The 16931-nt window shown below is 45.7% G+C and overlaps 1 long non-coding RNA gene across 1 annotated transcript; it reads left to right on the forward strand.

The window, feature by feature from the left end:
* Positions 1-2406: 2406 nt before the first annotated feature.
* LOC125439573 lies at positions 2407-7405 on the forward strand. Its single transcript, XR_007245553.1, has 3 exons — positions 2407-2597; positions 6853-6857; positions 7394-7405. It is a non-coding gene; the product is annotated as an uncharacterized LOC125439573 (long non-coding RNA).
* Positions 7406-16931: the final 9526 nt, after the last annotated feature.

Genomic DNA, 16931 nt, shown 5'->3' on the forward strand with positions numbered 1-16931 from the left:
CAGTGGTCTGGTTCAGTTCTGGTTCAAGTGAAGTCCATTCCTTTTGTTCAGGTCCCGCTTGTCCCAAATTTTCCCCCAGTGTTGAATAAATCAAAAGCCCTCCTCTCTACCCCCTTGTCTGATTCAGATATTGAGACTCTTCAACTGTGTTGAACTAGCGGGCCCTGTGTGTGGAACTGGCAACATGGCATTTTGAAGAAAGCTAAATTGGAGTTTTCTGTTGTACCTCCGTGTTGGAACAATGGAGCGATACGTTGTTGGAGGGTTTTTTTTAAGTGGCCATGTATGTATTTGAATGAAAATCAACCAAGAACCAGCTGTGGCAAGTGTCTGCTCAGAGTCATTTCTCCGTTCCCTTTTTGTCCTGGGGTAAGCGTCCATTTTCTGTGTATCACTTCTGAGGAATTTCATCACTTTGCCATTGTTCATGTACTGAATGTAGAAGAAGAAGAAGAAGAGTTTAGATTTATATCCCCCCTTTCTCTCCTGTAGGAGACTCAAAGGGGCTGACAATCTCCTTGCCCTTCCCCCCTCACAACAAGCACCCTGTGAGGTAGGTGGGGCTGAGAGAGCTCTGAGAAGCTGTGACTAGCCCCAGGTCACCCAGCTGGCGTGTGTGGGAGTGCACAGGCTAATCGGAATTCCCCAGATAAGCCTTCACAGCTCAGGCGGCAGAGCTGGGAATCAAACCCGGTTCCTCCAGATTAGATACACGAGCTCTTAACCTCCTACGCCACTGATGTACTGTCTGGGGTGCCATTGTTACCATGCATCCAAATAATAAAAAAGCAATAGGCCTGGACCCAGTGCAGAGCATTTCCACAGAAGGATTTCCACCCACAAGGTGTGATTTGTTTTCACCTCTCTCCTCCAACTGCAGCCCCAAATTCCTCCCCCATAGTATTCTTGTGGGTCGCCGGCCTCCTAGAAGCTGCATCTCAGGAGCTCTCTGGGGCTGCAGAGGGGGATGGGAGTCCCAAAGGAAAAAAAAGTGCTTTGCAGGTAGAAAATCTGCTTGCAGCCGTGCTCCATCCCATAATCTGTACCTGTGGATCCTCCCGCACAGCGTTTCTTCAAAACCAAAAACTATTTGGGAATTCCTACCTCTTTTTTTTTTTAGCATGCAGCTTCAAACATCTGCTTTGCTCTGTAAAGGAAGCACGTAGAAAAATCAGCTTGATGTTTAGAGTTCGGGGTGAACGTTTAAATTTTTAAAAACTGACTCATATTCTCTGCTGCTTGGCCTTAGGGAAGATGCAAGGAAATGATATCATTCTTTGGAATCTTTCAGTGCTTCGGCCTTGTCCTTTTGGCACGGGCCTATATTTTTAATTACTCTCCATGGACTACTCTAAAATGAAGGGCAGGCTTTGCCTCACAGTTGGGGGTGGGTGGGAGACCACGGGATAGAACATGAATCTGGGGTCAAGGGCTAGCGTCCACATACTTGGCCGACGCCTCCCCGACACATTCTCCAGTTACTGCTGTGAGCTTTAAGATTCAGGGCTAACATTAAAGTCCTCTGGCTCATGTGGTTTGTTTTTAGGTTCTTGGAGGTTAAAGTTATGTCTCTGCATGTGAGTGTGTGCCCGTGTACATACATTAGGCTGACCAGCCGTCCCGCTTTTGGTGGGACCGTCACGCTTTTGGACAATTTGTCCCGTGTCCCGCGGGTTCTACAAATTGTCCCGATTTTTGGGAGGCTGCTGCTTGTAGAGAGCGCCAGGCAATCGGCAGCCCTCCACCTTCCGCCAAACGGGAGGCGCGCCAGCCTTCTGGGGCTTGCCATTTGCCGCTCTGTCACAGGCGGCGGCAACGCAGCAAGCCCCAGAACTCCATGCACCTCGGCGCTTCTCCATCCGCATCTAAAGGGCCTGACCATCTGGTCACCTTAACATACATACACAAGCCTTTATTGGCATAGTCAGAAAGAGTTAGATGAATCGGGAACAATTGCATGGATACATGATAGATAAAAGGCCCCACGGGGAGCACAACAAATGGAGTTCTACTGGGAACTCTCCTCAACTATCTCGCCAATGGGGGTGGCGTCTCTTCCACAAAGACCAGAGGTCCGAGTTGTTTAACAATAGAGATAACCTGGAGATCAGATCAGGCAGCCCAGATTGGAAGAAAAAAAATGTAAGTTGGTATATTTAGATCTGATGTTATCAAAATCTGGTGCGAAGTGCAAGAGTTGGTGACAGGTCAGGGTTTCAACCACATTAAGTTTGCAACTGCATGACGCTTGCGGATTTATCTAAATTGCTTAACCTACCGCTTTAATAGGGCAGAGGGCAGTAGCGTTAAAAAATCTGCCGCCCAATGGTCAGGGCTCTCCTTCGCGGCGTGATGGAGTTAGTTAAGATATATGGAGGTAGTAGGCCATACCTCTCTGCACAAATGGAATTAGCAGTTGTGTTGGAGAGAAGGTTAGTTTGGCTGCTAGATGCAAATTTGCAAATTTGCAAATTCTAGATCTAAAAGCCGATCTCTTGGAGCCTATTGTATGCTTCTGAATAGGACGGATTAGGTAAGGGTGATTCAATAGGCAGGCCGATGGAAATAATCTTTCTCTCGATTGGAGAAAACCAGGGGTTAGCCTGCGTGTCCTGTAGTGTCAATGAGACAAGGGAGCGTTCGGATGGCAGGTAGTGAAGGCGGAGCCAAAATCTGAAGGCTCTAAGCCAAGCTTTATGTTCCGGGGTGTTTTGCCCCAGTTCTAAACACAGGGCTGCGTAAGGGACGCAGTTTGTGCCTGTGTAAAGTACAGCTGGCTTATGGTGACCCAGTAGGGTTTCAAGGCAAGAGATGTTAGAGGTGGTTTGCCATTGCTTGCCTCTGGGTCACACCCTTGGTACTCCTTGGAGGTCTCTCATCCAAATACCGGCTGGAACTGACCCTGATTAGCTTCTGAGATCTGACAAGTTTGGGCTACATCAGTTGTGTCTAGCTTATATTTGAAAAGTTGTGCCTCATTTAGTTTCTTTCTATCCCCACCGTCCTACCAAACAGGGAGAAACAGGGAGTTAACAAAACTGAAAAATCACTATAAAATCACTATAAAACAAAGTTATGGACTAACTCCGCCGACCTACCTCAAGCCTGGAAAAGCTGCAGCCGCACAGCAACAGGAGCAGGGTATTAAAAAAATGGACACAGCAAAACCAGTCCTCAAAATAAAACCTAAATAATAAGTCGGTGAAAGAGCAGTCCTTGGAAACCGAAGCAACACATGTTAGAAGGCTTTCTGAAGTAAAAATGGCATCGATCCACATTGGAATGTCTGAAGTGATGACCCAAATCTCACCTGCAGATGGAGAGAATTGTGGAAGCTACTGAAAAGGCCCTTCTGTGCCCCCCCCCCCCAACTTCAGACAAAGCAGATCCCTTTAAGAAGGACCCATCCAGTTATTTCTCATGGAGAGGGACAGCCGCAGGCTATTTTACGAGGAGATTTCCCACAACCAGATCTTTGCTCCAGAGGAGTGGCGGCAAAGCAACCTCCAGCAACTCTCATGGGATACAGTGGCTCAGGCCTTTAGGACGGCGGGGTAAACTGGAGTGCAGTCCATTCACTGTGGTCTTTTCCCTCACTTCTGCCACTTTTCAGGAGGAAAACATTTTATTCGCATGTTGCAAGGGCTGGCTAGCTGTACATGCAGGCATGGCTTGAAAGCACAAGGCCAAAGTCATTATATGCAGAGAAGAAGAAGAAGAAGAGAAGAGAAGAAGGAAGGAAGAAGAAGAAGAAGAAGAAGAAGAGAAGAAGGAGGAGGGAGGAGGAGGTTGGATTTATATGCTTCACACTTCTCTCCTGCAGGGAGACTCAAAGGGAGAGCACACAATCTCCTTGCCCTTCCCCCCTTCACAGCAAACACCCTGTAAGGGTGGGTGTGGGGCTAGAGAGAGCTCCGAGAGAGGCTTCTTGTGTGACTAGCCCAAGGTCACCCAGCTGGCGTGTGTGGGAGTGCACAGGCTAATCTGAATTCCCCAGATAAGCCTCCACAGCTCAGGCGGCAGAGCTGGGAATCAAACCCGGTTCCTCCAGATTAGATACACGATCTCTTTACCTCCTACGCCACTGCTGCTCCTAAGGTTGAGGCAGTATAATCTTACCAACTACCTGATGTCCCCCTTCCATTTTCCCTCTTTTCTTTTTCTTTTCCTTATTCCCACATTTATCCATCCCTACATCTCCTTTCTTTCCCCTTTTGTTTCCTTCCATGTACTGGAACTGGAATAAGCTAGAAGAATAGAGGAGTTGGATATATGAAACAATACACTGGATGAGATTCTCTATTTAGATGTAGGAATGGAATAATATGGCACCAAGTCTTTCTATTTTTGCGTTGTGACAGTTGCCCAAAAGGCTAAGTACTTCTGCTGTTTTTAGCTGATTTTAACTATTGATTATATATATTCTATGATATCGACTGCATTTTATCATTATCATGCGAGCTGCCTTGAGCGCAGCCTCTGCTCCTAAGGGCAGGAGCCAGGATACAAAGTTAAGATTAAAGTAAAAGAAAAGATTAGGATCATAATTACCTATGCTCCCAAAAATCCTGCAATGTGTGATTTGGCCTTTCTATGTAGATTCAGCTTCCATCACGGTTCTGTGTAGGGTGCATCCTTGGACCCAAAGTAGAGGCCTCAGAGAAATTTTGCCGAATGCCTGGCCATCTCTGTCCCCTCCTGGGCTGCCTGCGTATTTCGCACATCAGCGAGATCTGCAGACACCCAGGTCACAAGATGCAGGGAATGTGGATTACATTGGCCCAGACAGAGACGTTTCTCCCTGCATCATAGCCCTCAATGAGTCATGGATTACTTAACTTTCTCCACTCTCCCCAAACCCTTGAATTAAGGTGCCAAGGGACTAGCTCAGCCCAGATTAGCAACATTTGGCTATATCCTGGTAATCCTGATATGCAGCAAATTAGTGTGCATTTGGGCTTTGTGCTCCAGCAATGCTTGACTTCACGTTTCTGGATTCCAGGTGAACGAAAAATCCATACATTATCTAGGATTACTGTTACAGCTTTTTATCCAGTGTTGCAGATCAGATGTATCATGGGGTGGAGTCTGCACAGCATAAATACAACATCTTTGGGATGTTATACAAACATCCAGTTTGGCATTTCAAGTATTTCTCCACATGCACGGGTTGTATGCTCCTTTAATATTTACGGTGGTATTTTCTCTGGCCGATTTTGCCTGCATGCAGGTGAAACGTCAGGAGAAAATGCTACTGGAACATGGTCTTACAACCCAGAAAAACCACAACACCCTAGTGATTCCAGCCGAGAAAGCCTTCGACAATACATTGTCACCTTCATGTCTGCAGAAGCCTAATGTTTTGCAAAAAAATCTCTACTTGAGGTATATTTAATGTTTTGTGATTTCATGCATGTGTTCTGTATTTTTTTAAAATAAAATCTGGAATGTTTGTAATTGTTTTTGAACAAAGAAAGCTTTGAGGAGGTATTAAAGCATAAATCTGAACACTGAATAGCCACATATTCTAGAGGGAAACTAGGAAATTAGATCAACTTCTCTAAACTGGGGAGGGGGATTCGCTACAGATAGACTGTCTCTCTGAGGAGCAGTAATAGGATAAAGGGCCGTTCACCTCGAGGTCAATGATATAAACGTGGCCAGAGTAAGCAAACACTGAAAGTCATTATCATCCTATGCCTGTTCAGTAGCCTATCACATATGAGTCATTGTTCTTGCAGGCTCCTTCCAAGTGGCCAGGTGGCCAAGAGGCAGAAATCATTATAGTCAGTCTTAATACAATTTGCACAATTCATAGCTGTCTCAACGGAGCAGTAAATGAACTTAGAAAGTGGGCAGATGCAATTTCCTAAAGCTAGTACATGCTGGTTTGATAGAAGCATGCATAATATTGTATATAGGATAGTGTTTAAATTTCTCTGGATCTTTACAAATAATCTATTCAGACCACAATAAGGCCTAGCTGAATGATTCTCTTTGTAATGTTTCCATCTGAAGAGACTGCACCTGAGTCTTTTAGTGCTTATTCCTCAGATCAGGTTGGATCAAGCCATTTTCTTCACTTAGGGCACTAACATGCAGAATAATGCACTTTCAATCCATTTTGACAATGGTTTGCAAGTGAATTTTGCTATTTTGCACAGTGAAATCCAGCTTCAAAGTACATTGAACGTGGATTGAAAGTGCATTATTCCGCATGTGTGAAAGGTCAGTTCCCAACTTGAAAAACTAAACTAGAGACGAACCAGTTTGGGTAGATTCGGGACCTTTTGAACACGGTTTCATGGTCCCCACCGCAGCCTGTGCTCCCTTCTCCCCAGAAACGCAGCAGGCACGCAGGAGTCCCCACTGTCGGCGGCTCAAACGCGCGATCCGCTCAGGGGCTCTCTTGATTGGCTGCTGCGTTGTGCTGGGGCGGGAATTTTTTCCCCAAAAGGAAGGATCCACGTCTCCGCGAACATGCGCAGAATGACCCTTTGCGGGAATGGATCCACGTCTCTGCGAGAATGCGTGGGAACGTTTTTAAGTGAATGCAAGGTAGACACAAACACACTCCCCCACCTCCCTCCACACAACTACCGAAAAGTAAAAGTGTCCAAAGGTGGGCATTTATGCTTGAAACCATGAGTGCTGAGCACAAAGAACTGGACTTTCTCAAGCAGTTTCAGGGGCTAAAATAAAATGAAATGAAATAAAAACAGCTTCCTTGCCCCTGGCTATTCCACTTTTCCACACTGCCTTGAATCAACATAGATCTCAGCACTGGGAAATTTTTAAAAAGGGGCTGCGTGCTCATCGCACACAGCCCACTGCTTCCTGATTGGATGGGAGGCTCCGTGTCACTTGCGAGGGTGGGTAGTTGGTCCAGGAATGCCCCGGAGCTATCTACCAGCACCTCCTTGATGAAGCATTTTCAAAAAGGTCTACTTTCTTGGAGGTTCTAGAAAAGGCGCCTGCGCTGGGAGGGCTGACAGAGAGCGACAGAGTGGAGGAGAATGGCATTTTGGCGCTGGAGTGTGATGAGAGGAGTTCTGCTGGAAACCTGGATATTTTGTGTGACGAGCATGCATCTAATTGGGAGTGGGGAATCGATCAAATTGCCCTAAGTCTTGCACAAGTTTCCCTTATACTGTGACCCCAAAAACTTGCAAAAATCTCAGAATCTCAGTTACTGTAGTTTGCCTCCTGGGGTTATAAGTTAGCAAACAAGGCCAATGGGCAGGCAGTAGCGGAGGAGAAAATCTATTGCTCATCCTCCCCCCCGCAATTAAGTCACTCAAAAGTTCACCCTAACATGTTCCCAATAGGTAAAATAAATACCACAAAATGGCACCCTAAATGGGCTAATTGGTGTAATCATTAAAGTGAAAAGGATGCTAGTGATTTGTAGATCTTGTTCTTAACAGCAGCATGATATGGTTTTGGGTAAGTAATATGTGATCATTAACTCTAAAAGGCGGGAGGGGGGCACATCAATATGGATTGTAAAATCCTGCTTTGAGAGAAGGTCATTGTAGCATCTCAAAATAATCTAGGGGCGATTCCGCACACGAGTAAAATAGGTTCGACCCAGTTCCATGAGAAGGGTACTAACCTAGGTCGAAGCCATTGTTGTTCCCCACTGCAACCAGCTTGAACCCAGCTCGGAGGGTGGAATCATCCTGTGCCTCTTCGCCGCTCCATTCCGATTGGCTACTGTTCTACGGCCATGTTCCGTCTATCCCCACACACGTTATAAAAAAAACTGCCAGAGGAATGGAGGGACGAAGGTGGCATTTTTTGATTGGCCAGCTGTACGCATGCCCGAAACACTCAGCTGTGATTGGCTGAATGGGGGACTCCTGGCACCAGAGATTCCGCACTTTACTGGAATCGAGCTGAGTTCGAGCGTGGTTCCCTGAAAAAGTAGCAGTTCCCAACTGGAGTCGGAAATTTGACCGTTACACAGGGCGAAGCTGGTACAGAACCACGTCGATCCCAGTGGTTGTGCAGAGCACTTAGGTCGAACGCAGCTCGAACTTAGGTTGATAACTCAAGCGCGGAATCGACCTAGGAGACTCACAGCCCAATCCAGAGAGCTCTGGTGGCCGGGGGTGGCACTGCTGCCGCGCAAGCTCCAGAGGGCTTCTAGGTGGCTCAGGAAGGCAGGAAATGTCAGAAAATCCCTGGCTACCTGAAAAGCCCCCATAGCAGTTAACAGACTTGTGCCATCCTATCAAGTGGCATAAGTTGGAGGCCTGTGCTGTGAGTGTTCCTGGGCCAAAAGCCCGGTGGAAGACAACTAAGGTCAGCTCTGCTCCGAGAATACCCCTAGCCTGCCCCCAGCTGCCCCAGCATCCAGGTTTAGACTGATGCAGCTTGGGGGCTGGGGGCTGCTTCCAACTCTGGTGCTGCCAAGCTGTGCAGCGCCCACCTGCCACCCTATTTGCCCCCTCCACTGGCACATTTGCCACATTCAATGGCTAGGTGAGCCACCCACGTAGGGGCGAGACTGCACCAATTCCAAAACTCCCCCGCCCCAGATTGGGCTATCAAAGTTATGCCAGAAAACCCGATCAACTTGACAGGAACAAGCATAATTAAAATTAGTCTTTTTAGCTCTCCAAAGAGCCAGCCAGCTAAAAAAATTCAAGCCAACAACATAAATAACCGCAGAGAAAAAATACAACAAGAATGAGAGAGGGGGGCAGGGGAGAGAGAGAAAAGTAGAAGCCAAGATGATGTCCCTCTCAAGAAATAAAGTTTCCAGCGTTCCAAACTTTTTGGCAACGTGAAGAAACAAAGCGAGGGTGAAGGAAAACAAATGGAAAAAGTGGGGAACGGCCCCCAGAGCTAAGAAACATAGCTAACGGCCCCCAGAGCTAAGACACATAGCTAAGAGCCCCCAGAGCTAAGAAACATACACAGCAAACTGTACCCAGGCAACACCAACAGAGGACAGCCAGAGAGTGGAAAGCACTAAAATCTCTACAGCTACTTTTTGGCTGCGTTTGCAAAGGAGTGGAAAGACACCTTAATGGCTTCAAGAAAAGGGAGGAAAGCAGGGAAATTCTGCAGTAGCAATGTGCAGAGCATGCTGGCTGCAGTGAAATCAGTGCAGGGGGAAAATGTCTGCACTAAGAACTTTGCAACTATGGGGGGGGGGGGCTTGGGTGTAAAAGACCCAGATTTGTCTTTCTGAAAAGCCCACGCCCCATACTGGTAGAGAGGTTTTCTGTTGGAGGGGGGGGGCTTTTTAGAATTTTTAAAATGTCTTTTAACCCTCATCTTGAAAATTTTTGAATCCCAGAGCTCAAAGCTCTGTGCTTCCACCATCTTGGAAATCTAAGGGCAATTCCGCACATGAGTAAAATAGGTTTGACCCAGTTCCATGAGAAGGGTACTGACCTAGGTCGAAGCCATTGTTGTTCCCCACTGCAACCAGCTTGATCCCAGCTCGGAGGGCGGAATCATCCTGTGCCTCTTCGTCACTCCGTTCTGATTGGCTACTGTTCTACGGCCATGTTCCATCTATCCCCACACACGTTATAAAAAAAACTGCCAGAGGAATGGAGGGACGAAGGTGGCGTTTTTTGATTGGCCAGCTGTACGCATGCCCGAAACACTCAGCTGTGATTGGCTGAATGTGGGACTCCTGGCACCAGAGATTCCGCACTTTACTGGAATCGAGCTGAGTTCGAGCGGGGTTCCCTGAAAAAGTAGTAGTTCCCAACTGGAGTTGGAAATTTGACAGTTACACGGGGCGAAGCTGGGACAAAACCACGTTGATCCCAGTGGTTGTGTGGAGCACTTAGGTCGAACGCAGCTCGAACTTAGGTTGATAACACAAGTGCGGAATCGAGCTAAGTAGACTATGGAGGGGGCAGGGCAGAGCTGAATTCCGGGCCAGGCCAGGTCGCGCCCAGAGTTCAGCTCTCTGCTGCTGGCTGCCTCTGAGCCCATATGGACTTCGGAAGTGGCCTTCAGCAGGTGAGGAGGAGAGGGGCTCCCCCGTTTTTTTAATGGTAGCAGGCCAAAATAGCCGCCAAAAGCTTTGAAAATCAGCATTTTTTTTCAGAATCTGCTTTTCGGCTCCCTTAAATCACTGGCATTTTTTTCAGCTGAACCCCCCCCCCCTCCCAAAAAAGGTTTTGCCAAAATTGCCTTTTCAAGATTATTTTTTATTTGGCTTTATTCAGATGCACCTGTTCCCACACCTTCCCTAAAGCTATATGAATGCCTTACTTACATGTTGGCAACAACAACTCCTAGGAGCTCCCAAAGGTATCTGGTGGGCCACTGTGAGTCACAGAGTGCTGGACTAGATGGACTCTGGTCTGATCCAACAGACTCTTTCTTATGTTCCCTATGTTCTTATGACTCAGCCGGGTTAGTTGGTGATCTCAGCCACAGCAATGGCTGAGGGAAAAGCTAAATTAATAAACGCAGGAGGGTCAGCTGAAGGAGACATAATAATGACTGTGGCAACTGTCTTCAAAGTCCGCTAGTTGATCTGTCCACCAGCATCAAAGTCTCGACTAAAGGGTCACATGAAATATGTTGACATGCTATAATCTTGCTATCGTTTACCCCATGATTGCTCCGCCCTAAACCCAACTGTCTTCTGATCTTGCTTGGCTTGGACCAAGCGGGTTTCTGCTAGCTACTATCCTGGCTTATCCCTGGATTGATCTTACACATATTTACAAAATGTAATCATCCAGGGAGCTATGGTTGATATAAAAATGACTATCCGGAGCTCGGTTCCACAAACAAAAGACAGAAAGAGCAGAGGAGCACGCAAGGTAAGAGGGGTTCTTCTGAAGATACCTGCGTACACGGAAACCAATTAATGAATAAGGGTATGGCTGTACCCTTGTTGAAACAATTACTGAGGAAGCAGAAGGTGGTGCTTGCCCTACAAATGAGCTCACCTCTAAGGTCGATTTCCCACGGTCAATTTATCGCGTGGTTTAAGCAAGAACTCCCAACTGCTTAAGTGCCGAACATGAATTCATCCCGGTTCTGGCATGCGCTCCCCCTCTTATCCCACGTTTTTTCAGAAGTGCACCTTTTTTCCCAATCACGCTTCAAAGCCGGATCGGTGGGGAGAAACAGGGGACAGACGTGGCTTATTGTTCCCATCCTTCGAACCTTCCAGCCAATCAGAGCGCAGTAGGCTGTGCGCAGAGCGCGCACCTTTTTTGTGCGCTGGGTGTGGCTACGAAGGAACATAAATACGAAACTACGGGACAGTGATTTTGATACAATAACCAATCAGAAGGCAGGGAAATTCTGCCTACGTATCTACGTAGCGACGTAGCTGCGCAAAAAAAAGTTTTTAAAAAGTTCCCAACACAACACAACAGCCAATCAGGACAAGGAAGAACACACCTGCCAAGCAGATTGCATGTTTGTGGGGAGTGTTACATTGTTTGAAACCGCAACAGAAATCAAGGTCTTCACTAGACACACACTGCAATGGGGAGGGAGAAACTCTGATGAAAAGGGTGCTGTTTCTTTTGGACCTGGGATGTATCTGGCTTAATTACTCAGTGGAGATTCGACCTAAGACAGAAGTTTTACAATTTGGAAATATTTCACTAAAACAGAGAAAAAAGGATTTCAAGGAAAGTGAGAGTACGGCAAAGACTCTGAAAGGAGGTGATATTGGGCCCAGCTTGAATTACAGTGACCCTGCTAACGGCCTAACTATTGCAGTGATAATTTGCGACAGTTTATAGTACATGGATCACAGCAAGTTGTATCCAAACTCTACAAAAACAGGTTATTTTTTCCTATTCACTACAAGAGGAGGCTAGCAAATGGCGAATAAGTGTAGTCAATGGTTGATACATTCCACCTCAAAAGTTTTTTTTTCTTTGCTGTGGGTTTTTAAGCAAAAGAAATGGTGCACCAACTCTTCAAGAATTGGGTTCCAAAAACTGGAAGAACACTAGAATAATTCAGACTTTACATGAGAGGAAGACTCTCCGTTTGGAAAAGTATCAGACCTGAGAACTTGAATTTCACTTATCTAAAGGAATGAAAAAAACAACTGATGATATTAACTAGCAGAAACCCAAGCCAGAAAAACAATATTGGCAACAAATCTTGGAACGCTTGATCGTCAGAGTTTTTGGCATGCAAAACAGGCATTCTGTGGTACAAATGAAAAGTTGTACAGTGCTAACAATGGACATTTTTTGAAGTTTGTAGAATATTTAGCCCTTTTTAAATCCTATCATGAATGATCACTTGTGCAGAGTTTACGAAGAAGAAACAATGGTTCACTACTTAGGAAAAGATATCCAAAAGCTTCTAGCAGGGAACATAAAACAGGACAGTTTAGCATGTGCGAACTCAGCCAAATACTACTCAGTTATTTTGGACTGCTCACCTGATATTAGTCATATTGAACAAATGACAATGATTGGACATTATGCCAATGGCAGTGGCGTAGTGGCTAAGAGCAGGTGCACTCTGATCTGGAGGAACTGGGTTTGATTCCCAGCTCTGCTGCTTGAGTTGTGGAGGCTTATCTGGGGAATTCAGATTAGCCTGTGCACTCCCACACACGCCAGCTGGGTGCCTTGGGGTAGTCACAGCTTTTCGGAGCTCTCCCAGCCCCACCCACCTCACAGGGTGTTTGTTGTGGGGGGGAAGGGCAAGGAGATTGTAAGCCCCTTTGAGTCTCCTACAGGAGAGAAAGGGGGGATATAAATCCAAACTCCTCCTCCTCCTCCTCCTCTTCTTCCTCTTCCTCTTCTTCCTCCTCCTCTTCTTCTTCTTCTTCTTCTTCTTCTTCTTCTTCTTCTTCTTCAATGTAATCAGACCATCAGATACTGAGATGTCTAAGTCTGAGGTTATGATCAAAAGACATTTCTTGGGATTTGTTCCACTGAAGGAGACGACAAGTGCCGTTGTAACAGAAACTCCTCTTGGACAGCTTGAGCTAATGGAATTACCAGTTTAGAATCTATGTGGTCAAAGTTATAATAGAGTAACAAGAAAGGATAAAAAGGTGTACAAAAGACAATCCTGGACATAATCCACATGCTTGGGATGTAAGGAAAAATATGCCCTGCAATGCACATTCTTTAAACTTGGTAGTCAATTATGCTGCCAAGCGTTGTCTGGAAGCAACTAGTTTCTTCAGTGTGGTTCTGCAGGTCTATAATTATTTCACTCCATCGACTCAGCAAGAGCAGTGGCAAATTCTAACTAACCATGTAACAGGCATAGCTATTAAGCCACTGAGTCATGCAAGATGGGGGAGCAGGATTAATGCTTTGAAACCACTGATAAATCATCTTGGTAGTATCTACGATGTTTGAATAGCGAGATCTTTGATGACACAAGTCGAAACATTTTATCTGGAAATACTTCCTGAATTGAAGTTAAGGCCCTTGCTGATGCAATTTGTAAGTTCTATTTGTGGTATCCCTTGTTACACAACACAGTATCCTTTTTGAAATTAATCTTCTCTGCAAGTTACTACAAAATAAGGAAGCTGATTTAAATTCAGTTACAAGCCAATGGCAAGCAACCAAGAGAATCCCTGGAGACAGAGGTGGGATCCAGCAGGTTCTCACCAGTTCCCGAGAGTGGGTTACTAGTTATTTGTGTGTGCCGAGAGGGGGTTACTAATTGGGTCTGCTTTTCCGTTAGAAATTCCATTAGGTCCAAAAATCATGACGTCCTGTTGTTTCCTATGTGGCTGGTTAGCGAAGGTAGAAAACGGGATAATTCTCCCTGTTGGGCTGTTTTGAAAACATGTTTTAGAAATATGGTAAAGTTCCTTGTTTAAGGAAAGTATCCTTCTTTTGATTTCTAGAAACAAAATTAAGTATTTGAAAGTATTAAGTATTTGACAGGCAGTCAATTAGAGGAGAAGTAGTTGTTTCTGTTGGCAGTAGATGATAGGACTTGCTATAATGAGTTTAAATTATGGACAGAAAGATGCCGGCTGAAAATGAGGAACTTTTTTTTACAGTAAGAGGTTTTTACAGTAACAGAGAAATTATTAATGCCCCGCCCCTGGAATGCCCGGCCACACCCCTGTCGTGCGCCGCCCAGCCCCATTGGTGCTACGCCACTGTTTGAATCCCACCACCATGGGAACCTCTTACTAAAATTTTTGGATCCCACTGCCTGGAGAACAGGAGACTGGAGGAGGTCAACTGTCCCCATCTTCAAAAAGGTGAAAAACCATCTTCAAAAAGGGGAAAAAACAATTACAGCCCAGTCAACCTGACATCAATCTCAGAAAATATCCTAGAGCAGATCATTAAACAGACACTCTGTAAGCACTTAGAGCAGGGGTCTGCAACCTGAGGCTCCGGAGCCGCATGCGGCTCTCTCGTCCTTGCACTGCGGCTCCGTATGGCTTGGGTCCTCTCAGCCTCCTTCGGAGAGTCGCCCTAAGGGTTAATGGGAAAGAGCCCCTGTTCCTAGAGAGGCACAGCCCGAGACAGTCAAAAAGTATTTGCAGCTCCAAGTGTTTTCTTTTCCGTGGAAAACGGGTCCAAATGGCTCTTTGGGTGTTAAAGGTTGCCAACCCCTGACTTAGAGGGACAGACAACTTGTGAAGTAGGTGGGCCTGAGAGAGTTCTGAGAGAACTGTGATTGGTCCAAAGTCACCCAGCAGGCTTCATGGGGAGGAGCGGGGAATGAAACCTGATTCTCAAGATCAGCGTCTACCGGTCTTAGGCACTGCATCATACTGGTTTTATGGAAGCGAAGGATGGTGCTCACAAAATAATGTTATGGATTTGGCTCTTGTTAATTTCCTGTGGCTCGCTTTCATTCAGCTCTGCATTTCCTGTGAAAGCCCCACAGCGTGCCATGGTCACCGTTTTTCCCAGTTAATGGCCATTCTCTCTCTTTTCCTACTTTGACACTTTGCTCCTTTTCTGGTCCCTGTTAGCAGGCCTGAAATCATAAAAGCCTTCCTCGAGTACCTCTTTTGTGATGCATATTGAGCAGGGGTTGTGTTTCCTTTGTATGAAATGTGACACAGCATTGTCCGGGCAGCAGGTTGGCTTCATTGTTCTTCCAGATATGTACTGCTGGGCGCAGATCAGCGGAAGGCATTGAGTTTGTGCCTGACTAAGGCCGACTCGGGCAACTGCACAGACCCCCGGCAGATGGTGGCACAGGGTTTCCAGTGATCTGGAACTAATTGCCTGTGCCGTTTCTTTTTTGTTTCCAACAGACAGCCGAGCTGTGCGCTTTCCTCCTTTCTGTGGCCAACAGCTGTATATGTGGTTCAAGCTGGCAAAATGCTAACTGTTGCTTCAAGGGCACCTCCTCGGTCATTAATAACAATCCTCGGATGAAGAAAAATGTCCTCGTAACAAACCCACTTGGCGGGCCGGCTGCAGAAATCTTTCTGCTGGGGAGAACTCTTTGGCCGACTCAGGTGCAAAACTGGAGAGTGTGGTAGCAAAGTAATAAATGAAAACCTCGCACATTCCTCCTTCCTGAGTGGCATTTCTGTTGGGCTTTAAAAGTTTGAAGCCTTGCGCTATTTGCCTCGGAAAGGTGTTCGAAAAGCCTGAGGAACCAAGTTTATTGATATTCTGAAAATAAAACCCAATTTTTAAAAAGTTCTTTGCCATGCCCCGCCCCCCCTTGCTTTACAGGGGTCCCTAACATCATCGGGACCCATTATTTTCTTCTGGGAGGGTTGAAAAAGGGTTTCGTGGGACACTGTTTTAGAATGTAATTGTTTTTAACTCATATGTATGTTTTTATATATGATATTATATTGTTCACCGCCCTGAGCCCTTCGGGGTTATTTAGTGCCTTCCATACATTAATGACAGGTCTATTAAGAAGGAAAGTTTGAATTTATACTCTCTCAGCTATGGGGAATGGGGAGTAGGGTTGTTAAATCTAGGTTGGGAAACTCTTGGAAATTTGGGAATGATGCCTGAGAATTAAATCAAATAATAATAATAAAATCAAATAATAATAATAAAAAACAAACAAACAAACAAATAAAGAAGAAGAAGAAGAAGAGTTTGGATTTATACCCCCCCTTTCTCTCCTGCAGGAGACTCAAAGGGGCTTACAATCTCCTTGCCCTCCCCCCCCCTCACAACAGACACCCTGTGAGGTAGGTGGGGCTGAGAGAGCTCTGAGAAGCTGTGACTAGCTCAAGGTCACCCAGCTGGTGTGTGTGGGAGTGTACAGGCTAATCTGAATTCCCCAGATAAGCCTCCACAGCTCCGGCGGCAGAGCTGGGAATCAAACCTGGTTCCTCCAGATTAGATACATGAGCTCTTAACCTCCTACACCACTGCTGAAAAGAACCATTTCATGCTTCTTCTCAGGGATGCTGGCCTCAGGGTATGACCTGGAGATACTATGGAGGGTGAATTTTGGCATTGTGCCCCACTGATCCTGTCCTTCTCAGGCATCATTCCCAAATTTCCAAGAGTTTCCCAACCTAGATTTAACAACCCTACTCCCCATTCCCCATAGCTGAGAGAGTATAAATTCAAACTTTCCTTCTTAATAGACCTGTCATTAATGTATGGAAGGCACTAAATAACATGAACAAAGTTTTCATGTCTCTTTTTCTACCAGGTTTTTGAAGCAACCTTTGAAGAATGCTTTTTGGGAAGTTCAAAAGGAGCGTTCCTAAAACATGGAATGAAAGTGACCTCTGACTCCAGAAAACTTAAGTAGGCTGGAAAACTAGGCTGGAATAAATGTTAGTGTCTGATATGCTCCAGACTCCTTTCTTATTTCATAGCTTACAGGGGAAACAGCAGTTGATCTGAATGAGAGAGAGGTTTTCTTTATCATGAAAACTTTTGGCAGAGTTGATAAGCATTCTCCTTTTGGACAACATTTATGGGCTACTTGAAAAGGCAAATAGGTGAGAATCAGGTTTTTATCTAATGTTACTGAAAACATAT

This window comes from Sphaerodactylus townsendi, linkage group LG10, assembly GCF_021028975.2.
Source record: "Sphaerodactylus townsendi isolate TG3544 linkage group LG10, MPM_Stown_v2.3, whole genome shotgun sequence".
In the NCBI taxonomy this organism is placed as follows: domain Eukaryota; kingdom Metazoa; phylum Chordata; class Lepidosauria; order Squamata; family Sphaerodactylidae; genus Sphaerodactylus; species Sphaerodactylus townsendi.